Source organism: Nanorana parkeri, unplaced genomic scaffold (genome assembly GCF_000935625.1).
Source record: "Nanorana parkeri isolate BGI_ZX_2015 unplaced genomic scaffold, ASM93562v1 scaffold661, whole genome shotgun sequence".
Lineage (NCBI taxonomy): Eukaryota > Metazoa > Chordata > Amphibia > Anura > Dicroglossidae > Nanorana > Nanorana parkeri.
The window spans coordinates 772,654-787,532 of record NW_017306929.1 but is presented as its reverse complement, the minus strand read 5'-3'; the positions used below and the strand labels follow the sequence as shown (position 1 = coordinate 787,532).

The following is a 14,879-nucleotide window of genomic DNA, read 5'->3' as shown; positions in this document are numbered from 1 at the left end:
CCAATATCACCAAATTAAATCCTTTATTCAAGTATTAGCAGGCACCACATAGGACTAGTCCTCGCTTACAGCTTTCAAAAATTCTATAAGTCTATTAGACCATTATCAATGCCCTGAACCCTTTCATATATTTACGGTTACTTGCCCCAATTCAAAGCATGTCTCCTTCTTACAAGCTAAAATGGGAATTTAGCAAAGCTATTTTGCCGGAAAACTGGAGCCAGATTTGGGCCACCATGGCCAAAGAGCTTGAGTCACCTAATGGCTGTGGAATCAAACTATAAACTTCTTCTCCAATGATACCTGGTCCCCCTAAGGATAACTTGCACTGTCCCTACCTTTCCTTCACTCTGCTTTTGGCGCTGCCAGGTTGAAGGCTTGTTTTAGCATATATGGCAGAAATGCCCAAAAGGGAAATGCTTTTGGATCATGGTTTACCAACTACTCTACACATCACAAAGATCTGAATACAAAACCTGAAATATGTACTGTACATCAATTTAAGTTGGTCACCCAGATCTTTACAAAAGCCCAAAACAGTGATAGCTAGAGCATGGAAGACCCCCATAATACCCTTTGCAAAAGTCAAGCACCAGGTTTCTGAAGTCCTATGTTTAGAAAAACTTACAGCTATGCAAACTGACAGAAATTTTGGAAAATGTAGTTGTTCTACTTCCCCTCTCACCTTCCACAGGGACTGACTATGTGAACCCCCACCTATCGCAACAAATTTTCTGGTCCTCAATATGTGGGTTGCCACTCAGATCTCAGTATTTGTCTCTGCGATATTTTTATTACGTTTTAAACATGTAAAAATACATCACAAGAAGACATTGACATTCTTGAATCACCTATAAGTACATTTGAACTTTGTAGGTGTGTATCAAAAAACATAATAGGTACCATATCGTGTGCTGACATGGCACTGAAGTATAATGACAAGTAGGAGTTCCTGTATTTTTAATAAGTGGTTACCCTGATACCATTTCCTCCCCCCATCTCTACCCTTTCCCGCTTTTCCTATACCCTCTTTCTTATATCCCCTCCTTTTGTTAGTTCCCTTCTTTATCCCCTTGCCCCTGTTTTATGTTCTACTTACCTACCACTGGCAGCCCGAACTCAACAACCTAAACCTCTTTATCTGTTATTCTTACTACACAAACTTCATCCTGGCAAAAATGTGCGAAAAGCTTGGTTTACTATGCGTCGCAAACAGATGGTTAATTCCTGCAAATTTTGTAAAAAATTCCTACTGATTGTCCTCATAAGTATAATCTGTCAAAACACCTCTTTAAAAATTTGAAATAAAAAATTGAATGAAAAGGGCACTCTATAACTTCGCCATAAATGGGTGGAAATTTTCAGATAATATGAACATACTTTATGCCATTATAAGATTATTTACCAGTGTCCCCAGAATTATCATATTGGTCAACCACAAAATAAAATAAACTAGCAGCTTTGGCATCACTAGGGATCTAGTAGGTTAACTTTTACTGGTAGAGATGGACACATCTGCAGGTAAACCAAAAGACATGCTGGTAGGTAAATTGGCTCCACTCTAAAAAGGTGCCCATACACGTTACGATTATCGTATGCGATTGACTTTTTGTACGACAATCGTAACGTAGGTATAAAACACTCGACCGATAGTACTGTACAATCGTACGACTTTTGACGGTCAAGCATGTTTGAAAACTTTGGGTCGATCGTACGATGTTCGTATTGGTTGGTGGCGTTTCCGTCCGTCAAAAGTCGTACGATTAACACTGCGCATACGAACATAATTGCGGTCAATTACAGCAAGTCGTCCAGGTGTTTTTTTTTTTTACTACAGCTGATTGAACTTTTCGATAATCAGGGCAGGATGGGGCCGTCGTACCAAAATCGTACGACGGTTCGATCGTACGAACAGTTTCGTCCAATAATCGGAAGGTGTTTGGGCACCTTAAGTTGGACCTCTATGTATGCATGTGAGATAGGGACCTTAGCTTGCAAGCTTCTTGAGGGCAGGGACTGATGTAAATGTGCAACTATGTAAAGTGCTGCGTAAATTGTCGGCGCTATATAAATACCTGAAATAAATAAATGTATAAACAGTTTTACACTATCTGAAGGGGCGCTCTGTCTGTTGATCACAGTGCAGATTTGTGAAATCTAATTGGTCACCACAGAAGGCCTGCCCTTCACAACATGACAGGAATCCATGGCTAAGCACACTTAACAGCAGCATGTGCAGTTTAATTAGCTGACCTTTAGCACACCCTTGCATGCATAAATATCAGTGCTGGGTACTGCTGTGTAACTAGTAGTCAACTGTGCAGCATGTGTGGATGCAGATTAGCCAGCCCCCGAATGCCTACTATGTCATGCAGGGGAGTAGGGAGTCACAATGTAGCCATGCAGTCACCCTGCCTTCAGGAAGCACCATTGTGATTAAGCCATGGCATGCTCTCTTTTCTTTCAGGCGTCTCTGGCCTGATTACAATATCCAAATAATAACTTTAACTAGAGGACCCTGCACACTCAAGATGAAAGCTCCACTTTTTCTTTTTATCTGGGCTTTACAACACAGTCTGACTTTGCACAGCTGAAAAGCAGATGTTAACTGATCCCTGGCAGCATAGGCCAAAAAAGAACACTGTATATACATCAACAAGCACATGTTACCCCAACACCACTGCAACAATGGTTTCAATGTGTCAACATTATCACTTGGTTTACCTGCCATTACAAGTCTTTTGATTTATATTAGCAATGGAGAAGAAAGAACATTAGTATACAAGGAGAAGATTTGAACTTGAAAGTGGGAACCCAAGTAGATGGTCTTACTATGCAGTTGGGCTGGCTATTAACAACCTTGACAGTTTTTTTACATGCTCTGGAACTGAACGCTGCGGTGTATACTAGAGCCCGAAATACCATTGGAATACATTGGACGCAGTTTTGATCCGGTCTGTAACTGCTCTGCTCTTGGAACGCGCTTGGTGTGAACAAGGCCTGAGCATCTCATTTTACATCTCAGCACTTTAGAGCTTAAGCAAACAACATCTGCACAAAGCAGACACTTATTAATAAGCTATAATATAGTTAATGTATTTTTTCATCTGGTACAAGAAACAAGTCTGATCCATCTGAAATAAAAAGGTGATATAAAGTTCCCATATGAAGTTACCACATCAGCTTAATCTCATGGCCTGGAAAAAAATTAACATTCTTTCAAATTCTGCCTTCTGTAACTTAATCTGCCAGTTGGCAGAGGCTACATGGCATGTGGTAGCTTTTATGTGGTGCTTGTATTCCTAAATAAGGTGGGCAACAGCAACATGGGTGCTCATTTGTCTTTCTAGAACAAGTATGTTCTAGAAAAGCTTCAGGCTCAGTAGATACTGCTCAAAGAATCTCATGCTTCAGTGTCTCTTGGCTGCTCCCAGATTAAATACTGGTTGAAAGAAGAAAAAGAGCTCAAATTTGTATTTGTTAAGAACACACTGCTCTCACCATCAATATTGTCCTAACAAATGAACTGCTATTCTAGGCCAGTATTTCGCAAACATTTTTTTAAATCCCAAAAGCATAGGTTGTCAGAGTTGACACTTAAGTCTGCTTACATTTTTTACACCGTTTTTTTTTTATTTTGCTGAAAGGAGTGACCGCACAATGTCGATTTTAAGTTAAAAAAAAAAATGGAATTAAAAAAGTACTTAGTCTAAGTAGTATGGATATCACACCTTTGTTCTACCTGTTAGCCCTTAAAGTGACCTTGTGTTGACCTTTCTTAAACCCACCAAGCCAGCTCAATACACACAAGCAGCTACCTGAAGGGTTTAATTTGCTGTGTATTGTAATGTGTCAAAGTAAATGTGTTATGCAGCATTTAGGTGATGCTTGGTGAAAGCATACCAAAGTACCAAAACTGTGTACCTGGCAGCGCCCTTCCCCCACTGGGAAAAGCATCAGAGGGCTATCTGAAGAGCAGCCTGGAAGTCCTATTATCATTGGAAGGATTAAAAAAATGGATTTATTGCAGGTAATTTCAGAGAAACAATGGCTACTTGTTACACAAGACATTGCTAGTACCAAGAATAAAGCAGAAAAGGCGCCACTAAGCCCTTGCCTTCACAAAGATCTAAAAATTACTTTTTGCCTTATGAGACACAAAAAGGGACACACACTGAGAGCTTAATGAGCAGCTCGGCAGGATGCTAATGTCTACCATTGTTCTCCAATATTTCCTACCATGTTATTTAATGTCCTTACACACAGCAAAATATGCCGTTAGAAACACTTGTTGCCTGAACAGCTTTAACTACAAAACTGTCTTTTATCCCTTAATGTCAAACCAATCCAAAGGAAAAGTTGACAGAAGTACTGACTTTGGCAATGGAAGAAATAAAGCTTTGTTTAGTTCCTGCAGAACATATACTGTGTATTGGACCATATCAACCAGATTGAAACGTTCATTGTTCAGCTATCAGCAGAGGTGCTGTGTGACGTGGTGGTGTCAACTAAGCCAATTGCCCTGTCTGTGCATTGTAAATCGGATGTAAAAGACTTCTGGTATGGCCCAGCATTTAGACTGTGCTGTCAATGCAACAAGGGTCCCCATAGAAGGGATTCTCCCCCACTTTCAGTCTCAGAGACAATGGTTGCTAGGACAAATGGAGAGAGTGAATCTCCCCAGCAAAGAGAGACATCAATATAAAAATTGCAAACCATTTCCCATTCTATCTACAACAACAACAAAAAAGAAAGTTTTGGCTTAAAGTACTATAAAGTCCATTGCCCCTTTTGAAGTCAAATTGGGATAACCCCTGCATTATACTTGTCAGATGTTCCAATTCACATAGAATAGCATTTAAAAAATTGCTGCTCACATTAAAGTGCTTTTTACTTGCTTAAAAATCCAACCTAGCTTCCCTTTATTTAATATTAAAGAGGGGTGGTGGAAAGCTATGTTTACTTTAATTAACCCTGGCTGTACTGTGCTGGCAGATTTAATTAGCAGCTGTAAACTAGATTTGAACACTGTCCTAACAAAGGGTTAAAAACTTTGGAGGCACTGTATGTTAATGAGAGGACACTCAGTCTGTTCCTCAGGTGGTCCCTCTTCTTTTCACTGTCAAACTGCTCAGTGTAGCCTGGAATTTGCACAAAGGCCTTCACCAAAGAAAACAGCTAAAAAGTAAGGAATATGTTTTTTAAATCTATTTAGGTATGCTGTGTGCACATAACATATAGGAGGGGTTTCTCAAATTTGACGGCAAAAGTGGAACTACACTTTCAGACACATGAACCGCTGTATAGCTCATGCATAGATTACCTTAAAGTGACATTAAAGTCAAAAATTTTTTTCCCTCCCCCAATGTTAATTAAAGCACTTACCTTAAATGATGTTTCTTAATCCGATCTTCTTCCCAGTCATCTGTCCGATCCAGCACTGACTCCTCTGTCCTTGCTGGCACTTCCTGTCCCACGGTATCTGCATGCGGGTGCACGCATCCATATACTTACCTTGTGTCTCTCGTCTCCCGCCCGAAAATGTGAACTGAACAAGCGCCCGCCCCAAGATGCTTTGCGGCCGCCCGAGATTTTTCAAATTTTCGGACGGGAGCGCGCGGGGAAGACACAAGTATTAACCTCTTTTAAAGCGGGTTTTTTTTTTTTTTTACACTTTTTGCACATATCTACTGCTTGCCAGCAGTAGATATATGCAAAAAAAGAAAAAACAACGGAGGGTTTAATAACCCTTTAAGTGAATGTTACAATATATGAAAAGAAAAAACTGGATGCTATAGACAACATTGTCATCTCTTTAAGAAATGTTTATACATGTGTACAAAATGAAACAAGTAAAAGCTTTTTTGCCTCCTAATACACACGTTGGTTATCCCTTCAACCGTAGGACAAAAATGCTTTGCAGTCTTTTTTTTTTTTTTATGTAAACAGACATGTAATTCTTAGTTGTGTTATGACTGCATCTCAAGGGAATACTACGACAGCCGGCACACCAGAAGCAGCAAGAAAATTCCAACAAACACAAAGAGATCAGCAAACTTGCCAAGTTTAGAATAAGTTCAGTAATGGCTTTGGCTAAAAGGCCTATGTTAACAAAAAGGACGATGTCAATGAAAAGCTAGGCCAAGCCATAACTGAATGACTGTTCACACTGCAAAGTTATTCTGTTAAATGAGTCACAGCCCAAGCTTCTAATTATTTTCCTTTTAAACTGCAGAGAAGAATGAAGCCTAGCGAAAAAACCAAGGAGGTAAATCTTTCAAACCATTATGTGCTACAAATAATTCACTGAGCCAAGACAGCATTATAAAAGAGAGAGGCCATATTAATTGAAATGTTAACTGACAAGGCCAAAGAAAAATAAAAAGCAGAGTTGTTACTTTTTACCCTACTATAATTACGTAAACATTTACAGTTCAGTATACCTTCAAAATGAATGCCGATAACTCACTTTCCTCTACTAGCCCTCGTGTATCTTTTCCCACCAATGTACCACAAATGATATAGATAGCAGCGGTGCCTTGTCTGCCTGACTCAACAAAGATGTGAAAATATCTTTTGAAATAATATAAAAATAGGAAAATTCCCACTATTCTTGCAAGTTTATTAAAAGTGGGGAGTGAGGGATGTGACTCGAGCAGTGAAGTACTTCGTCACATCATCTGCCGCTCCTAATGCCCATTCATCGAATGCCTTGCATTTTTAGAATAAAAGGCATTCTGTAATTTAAGATATTACATCACATTCCTGCCCCTTCCTTTTCTCCTCCAATCACAGAATGCCTTGTATTTTTTTGAAAAATACAAGGCGTTTTGTGAATGGGCAAGTAGGGAGGAGGGGCAGGTGATGCGACTGGAGCACTTCACTCGAGTTGTATCCCTCACTCCCTCCCAGCATTATGTGCAGGAGATGGCATGCTACAAGGTCAGATGTTTATACTGAATATTTTTCCCAAAAGTTTGTCATTAAGCCATCGTATTAGGTCTCACCCTTGAATTTTCATTTTCTTCTTTGTACTACAAGATATACAACAGTAGACTGCCACTCTTGTTGCCCTGATAATTCGGTTAGGGGTGAGGTCTGAGCTAGACACTTAAAAGGGGAACTATGAGTTGAGTGAAAATCACTCATCCTCATAGTTCGAACCGACATGCGACAATGAAACTGACTGGAGGAATGGACGCAGGAGGGGGCGGGTACAGCTGGATCTGCCTCTAGATAGGCAGAGCCAGCTGTCACTCACACAGCTGGGTGGATCTCAACAGCATTGTCGGGAGTCGTCCCGGCTGCGGCGGTCTCAGTATACCGCGAGCTGTAGCTCTCTATACACTGAGCTTTGGGTCACGGGAGGACGCTAGTATATGTTCTCCTGTGACCCTTAAGAGAACTATGGGGAAAAACACATACCCCGCAGTTCTCTTTTAAGTATGGAGAATTTTTAAGAAATTTTAAGTTAATGGGAGTTTCAAGCAGCTGGTATCCATCTAGGACGTAAAAATCTAATTTGTGTAGATCTTCCTTTTAATACGACTGCTGTCAAGAGAAAATTGGCGGACAGCACAGTGGCTTAGTGGTTAGCACTTCTGCCTTGCAGCACTGGGGGGTCTCCGGCGTGGGTTTTCTACAGGTACTCCGGTTTCCTCCCACACCCAAAGACATGCTGGAAGGACATGCTGCCTCCCACACTTCTTGTCTTAATTCGCCCTGTAAGCCCTTGAGAGACTGTAAACTCCTTGAGGGTAGGGACTTATGTGAATGTGCAATGTACAGCAGTGTGTAAATTGCCAGCGCTACATAAATATTATAAATAATTTACAAGTTTTCTAGTACCATAACTCCTTAGGGCCCATGCACATAGGAATTAAAACACTTGCATGTGGGTGTTTGGAGGTCATTTCTAAATGCACGTGGTGGCATGTAATGCTTTGCTATAGCCTAATGCACACCTAGATGTTTAGCAACATCCAGGTGCATTCAGTCCAGTTGCGTTTACACAATTTCTGTACCCAGTGACCATTGAGCCTCGTTTTAAGCGGGTAAGCTAGTACATGGACAGCTGCTGGAGACTGTGCTGTCCCTTTTGTGATCTTGTACTCAACAGGAAGTTCAGGGACATGGAGCTGAGAGAGTAGGAGCTAGCTGTTTATAAACTGTATGACTAAGTGCTTGGGAAATAAGTTAAAGAAATACTTTGCTAGCAGAAGTATATGCGATTGATCTGAATTCATTATTGAAAAGTGTATGAGATTTTAACCTGCTTTAAGATTTGCATAAAACTTCAGCATCTACTAATGGTTTTGATACAAGGTTTTTCACTGACTATAACCTCTGCTTTTTTTCATCATGTCAAGTTGGAATTGTCTGTGTTTACATTAAAACTTTCCTATAAAAAAATCAATCGATTTCAATAAAACGTAGCAATGCTTTTCAATAATCTGAACCAGCTGTATCTCATCAGTGCTTTAACAGATATTGGTACAAGAAATCTTATACCCGCACACATTTTCTCTCCACCCTGTATGGGATTAGGGTCAGATTGTGCAGGTTGTGTAATAGTAACAGAAACACAGCAGCTCTGAGATCACGTACATTCTGATGAAAGCAATCTTTGCCAAAAATTGTACTTGTACAAACCAACACTAAAGCGCACTACCGTCAGACAGACAAGTTCCAGTGCTGTACATCTGTACAAATGTTTGGTTTAAACGGAGTGAAACAAAAGGCAGTGTACATAGGAATTTATAGTAATACCTCTGGAATGAAATAAAGTAAGGATACACTAGATTAAATAGAAAAATGCATTTGAAAACGGAAAGGTAACAGGATAGATCTTCCATGTTCTTTAGCTTATATCACAAAGCTGTGCTAAAGTCCTGCAGCTAAACATTTCTAAGAGTTGTCTTTTATTTCAAAATTGTTTTGCCAAAAAACTCTTCCCCCAAATCCTAGCAATTTTTCCCCTCTTTTTTGTACACTGCATGGCATGGAGTGATTATTAGTGGGCATCCAAGGAACCCAGAAAAAGCTGTGGCAGCGATGGTGGTAGTGTAGAACAAACAGCCAAAGGTACTGGACCTATCATCACTGGGGGGCGGTGGCATTATAGTGAAAATCAACCCACTCCGTGCAGAATTTAGTTCAGCATTGAAGTAGCATTAAGGTCTGGGCGTTTTTCTACCTTAATGCATTCTCTGCATTAAGGTAAAAACCGCCCAGTACCTTTTTCTCTCCCCCTTCTCCCCCACAATTACCCGTCAGCTCCTTATCACTGCCGCTGGTCCCGAAGCGATCCCCCCATTCCCTGTTCTTCCTGGTTGTAGGGAGAGGATACTGATGGCAGAGGAGCCATAAGCATCTTCTGCCAATCAATCAAACTGAGGAGGGGCGTGGCCTGCCGCAGGGCTGTGTGTGTTTATGGGCGCACACAGTCAATGCAGGCACGAGCACGCACGGGTGCCTTCACAGCAACTGCTTAGCTGATGGCGGCACCTGTGCAGGGAGCAGGGGGATGAGCGCTGCGGGGACCCACTAGAAAACTAGGAATTACATTTTTTTAAAGTAAAAAAAAACCCATAACTTTAATATCACGTTAAATCTGAACTCCAGGCAAGCAGCTAAATACAAAATTTGTGAACAGTTTTATCTGCCAAAGGATTTGTAAAACTGACCAGCTATTTTTGTAATTCTGCTACAGTAAAACGGACAAATGTACTTTCAAGTTCAATTTTCAAAGTACATTAAAGCAGGCCATACTCCAGTAGAATTCGTTTTCCCATTATTCATTTGTTCAATTTCGTTAATGAGGTGAAAATCACTGATCATTTGCGCCTCTAGTAACAAAACACAAAGATTGAAGGAGCCGAACGGACAATTTTTCTAACAGTGAATGTGGTTTTCCTTTGGGAAACTTTATTAATTCCAAAATCAAATGTTGGAATTGAACAACATTTATCAAGTCTCTGATGGCATTATCGAATGCTCTGACCTGATTTTCATATGAAGGTTGTACAAAAATCTACTAGTACATGGCCAGCTTAGTGGTATTAAAGTCAAAAGGTTTTTAAAAAATTTCAAATGTTAATCAAATCACTTACAATGGATACTGCTCCTAGATGTTAAAAAAGTGTTAGGCTTCCTGCTGGTGCCCTGAGCACTGGCCCTTATATCCTGTTTTAGGGTAGCCTATGTAGCCACCCTTGTGTGTGCACTAGTAAGCTGTGCATGCCTCTACAAACACACAGGCACATCAAAGCAAGACACTCCCCTCTTCCCTCCAAGCTAGAAGATGGACAGCATCTGGAGACTGTGCTATGCCTTGATCCCGTGATCGTGTACAGGAGAGAAAGTTCAGGGAAGCAGAGCTGAGAGAGTAGAGAGTTGGAGCGAGCTGTTTTGAAACCTGAGGAATAAGTGATTGGAGAAAAAAAATTAAAGAAATACTTTGCAGGGCAATTTATATTTATTTTTTCTGCATGAATTATTGAAAACTGTCTGAGTGTTTAATAATTGAGGGCCACACTTCTACTCACTGTTGGGGGAGGATGAAAATAAAGCTACAGCTCAGACCAGGCTGCAGTTTGGAGAGGATGAAAACAAAGCTACAGCTCAGAGCAGGCTGCAGTTTGGAGAGGATGAAAACAAAGCTACAGCTCAGAGCAGGCTGCAGTTGTCCTACACAGGTAAGTACCTGGGGTGGGGTCTAGTCGTTTACAGACTTGGGAGTAGGACAGCGTCGTCTCCCTAAACTAATGAGTTCTGTAACGCAGAGGATGAAATAAACCTAACATCAAGGCAGATTCTGACATGTATGCTATTTATGTGTATTTAACAGAATACAGTATAAAAGTAAGGAACACAGTTAAAAAGAACACACAGATCCTACCTGGAGTTCAGCACTATATTAGGACAGACCATAAAAGGTGGCAATAAATTCATGCAGCATTCAGAAGTGAGTCAAATTTAAAAGGTACTCACAGGAGAGAGTAGTTGGCAGTGCAGGCAAGATTTGATCATGCTTTAAAACCTTGATCTCCCAGTTCGAACATGAGCACTGTGTAATATCATTTAAAAAAACACAGCTGTTGCTTCAGGTTGTAGTGCCGAAGTGACCTGAACAAGCAAGGGCAGCTATTTTGCCTCCCACAGTTCTAGAGTAAATCTGGCTTTGTTTGGTAGGTCTGTGACAAGGCAAATAATTCACTTGCATTAGTTTTACATTAGCAGACAAATATTTGTTATTTATGCTGTGTGTACAATATCTGAAAGCAGTTTACAGTTAAAGCAGCCTACACAACCAGAAAGAACTTCTATGTACTTTTAAACTCCGGGGATTATCATCCTGGTATGTATATTGCAGGAAGCTCCCATTCAGTAGGTCACAATAAGTGTATGGCAGATTGTGTCTACATCTGCTAGTTTCTACAGCTGGAAGGACACGTGGCAAGTACTGTAATACTATCCATCCCTATAGTAAAATAAACAGACTGAAAACAAAATGTATGCCCCTAGTTCTCCTCTGCTTAGTTTATCAGCATTTTAAATTAAAATTAGATTGAGAAAGAACAAGTACACATGCAAACATAAATAAGAAAAAGGACACAAAATAAAACTTCACTTCCATTTTTTTATTTTTCGGTCACTTTAAAACACAAGGACACTGGAATTCAAGCAAAGTTAACAGGTATCTTTCTGTACTTGCATAACATGTACCTGGCCTAAATAAGGGAAATGAAAGCAGCCACCACACCTAAGGACTGGTAAACTGCAAGTAAAAAAGAGAAGTTTATTTTTAGGGTTTACATATAAATTTACGTTAAATTACAGGATCCCCCTTCCAAAGGAATTATATTTTTGGGATGCATTCTAAGACTCTTGAAACCCCTAAAAGGTTTGATTACAATAATGCTCAGGAGAGGATAATGCAGGCAGATTCTCTCACCAAGCAGTCAGTATTGCAACACATCAATTTAGCTAGAATTAAAAAAAGGCAATAAAGTTTGCTAACATTAGTGATGTATTTAAATAGATGCTATTTTTTATTTTACAAAATTTTATTTTAACAAAGAATAAACAGAGATATTAAGTACACCAAAGATAGTACAAGTAAATATAGAAAAGGTGTTAATCACGACATTAGACATTGGGAAGCCATATAGTATATCAAGAACACAAACTGAGCAAGTAGAAAGCATGTCGGTCCCGACCAAACCCATTATCAAATGGCATTAAGGCATGTTTTAAAGCATATGTGGGTCCCACTAAACCATTTGGACCCAGAGTAAAAATCCGGAACCACTTCGAACAGGATGCATGAGCAGGAGAGTAGATAGGCACAAGAGTGCCCATCTCCTCGCAAAGTCCTAACACCCCTGTGCACCACCCGCACCCACTAATGATACATGAATGAAATGCCAGTCTAAGAAGAGAGAGGAGAGAGGAAGACAAACCCAATAGAGAAGACATACAAAAAGAAAAAGATAATACTAAAAGAAAAAAAGGAGATTAGGAAAGAAAAGAAGAAGAGGGCAGGAAAGCCGGGGACCACAAGCAGTGGGATCGCCCAGACTAGTAGACCCAATCTCAGCAACAAGTGGTCAAATCCACGAGATCTGAGATAAGTCACCCAGGGAGAACAAAGTTAGTGCAAGTATCATTAGGAATAGCAGCGAGTTTCTTGTTAATCATGGTGCCTGTACTTCCTGGTTTTACTTCCTAAAAACTCAAAGTAGGCTGACGCCAAGATCTAGACATCATCTGTTTGGTAGCTAAAAAAAAGATGGTATTTTTTTCTCAACAAAACTGTTTTTCAGTTTTAATGATATCCAAATTGGTTTTTACTGTTTTTACTGTGCACTTTTTTTGATCAGACATATTAAATGTAAAACAAAGTATGGCTGTAACATTAAACAGCCTGTAGCTTTTCAGATAATTATAAAAAGTGACAGCAGCACATGCCATTTCATGTTAACTTTGTAGTGAAGTTACACTGTCTTGTTCACTCATTTGGTGGTACAAATAAGGACAAAGCTCTATGTGCCCCATAACATTGGCATGATATGGGGAACAGTGAAATACTTTGCTAAACAATGCAACATTATATCCACCACTGCAATAAAACACATTTCACATACTTCTTAATTGAGGCTGCTTTCACACCAAAGGATAAGCGTAGCCAGGCGATTTACAGGTGTTTTTGGCACATTTGCGTGTGCATTTTGTAAGCGTTTTTATGCACTACTTTTAGTACCGGAGCAGAATCAAGCATTTCTGGCCCCATAGACTTTTATTTGGGAATAACTGAAAAAAATGCATAAACAAACGCTTCTCAAGCTTTTTTCAGGCGCTTCCAATAAAGTGGCCAAAACACTTGATTCTGCCTGAAAAGAAGCTTATGTGCTTTTCAAGCTACAGGTGTTTTGCTACGAGAGACAGAAAACTCAAATCTGAAAAGGGCCAATCTCTTGAGTGTTGTAGCACTTAGGCAATGGAGTTACAAAATGCCAAGATGTGAATGGGGCCTAAACCAGTGCAAAGTTTAGTAACCTATATCATCAGGGGTGTGGAAATTTTTTTTAAAACTACTTGTCCAAGGGCTAAAGTGGGGGCCAAATCTACTTGTCCTTCACGACAATCTACTTGTCCCAATACAAAAAATAGTTTTAATCAAAACTAAGGATGCACCAATACCGTTTTTTCGGTATCGAGTACCGATTTTTTGCTTTCGGATCTCGCTGACACTGAATACTAATACCGGTGCTTCCGCTGGCATGGAGCAGGCTTCCCTGGTAATCAAGAACCCGGGCAGCGGGTAATGACATCCCGCCCAGGTTCCTGATTGCCACGGAAGCCGGCTCCATGTTGTTTGGCCTGCTTGATTGTGATTGGCCGGGAAACCTGCATCCCGGTCAATCAGGAAGCCGGGTGGCTATTAATGACCTGATTGACCAGGAAACTGGCTCGATGCTGATTGGCCAGGAAGCCGGCTTTCCAGCAAATCAGCAAGGAGCCAGCTTCCCGGCCAATCAGAAAACCAGGAGGCAGGTCATTACTTGCCGCACGGCTTCCTGATTGCACGGGAAGCTGGCTCCATGTTCTCCTACGACACTACCAGTCAGAGAAAATTTTCATCTGGCCGTAAGTTCCAATATCGAGGAAGGTATCGGAGCATTTGGGTGAGTACGAGTACCCACCCAAATACTCGGTATCGGCACTGATCTGTATCTGACCACGTTGACCAATGAGTGCTTGCAATTTGCGAGCAAAATTCAAAATGCATAGGGGAGGACTGTGCTGGACAGCAGTAGGGGTACAGATAGTACACCCATACTGGCGGAGGGGAGGGATTGTTCGCCGAAAGGTAAGTATAGCCAGGGGGGTGGTGGTTTGGGAGAGACGGGGCCAGATTTCATCGGGTAATTTTAATTTTTCCATATTACCTGGGAAAATGAACTTACCCTTTAATGCACATTGTGTGTGTGTGTGTGTAAGAGAATTCTGGCTACCACCATGGAACGGCAGCTGCAATCTCAAAGCACATGCAGAATGTCCTACACATGCGTTTATTTGCATGCAAATGGCGGGGGCAGCAGGGTTTCATTTTTTTATTTTATTTTTTACTTTTTCATTTTTATTTTTTAAATCTTTATATATTTTATTATTTTTTTAACTTTTTAAATTTTCTTTACATTTTTATTTACTTTTTCCAATTAATGTTCTTCCTATCACAAAGGGGATTAAAATCTCTTTATGTGATAGTTTGGAGGTGACAGGTTCTCTTTATAGAACCTGCCCTCCAACACAGAACAGCTGTTCTGTGTAGTTCCTGACAGCCGAGACAGGTGGCGCTGTGATTACAGCGCCAC

General features: G+C 40.4%; 1 protein-coding gene across 4 annotated transcripts in view; it reads right to left on the bottom strand.

Moving 5' to 3' along the window:
• SRGAP1 (SLIT-ROBO Rho GTPase activating protein 1) overlaps positions 1 to 14,879 on the bottom strand; it is a 151,286-nt gene that overhangs the window by 85,201 nt on the left and 51,206 nt on the right. The window lies entirely within an intron of this gene.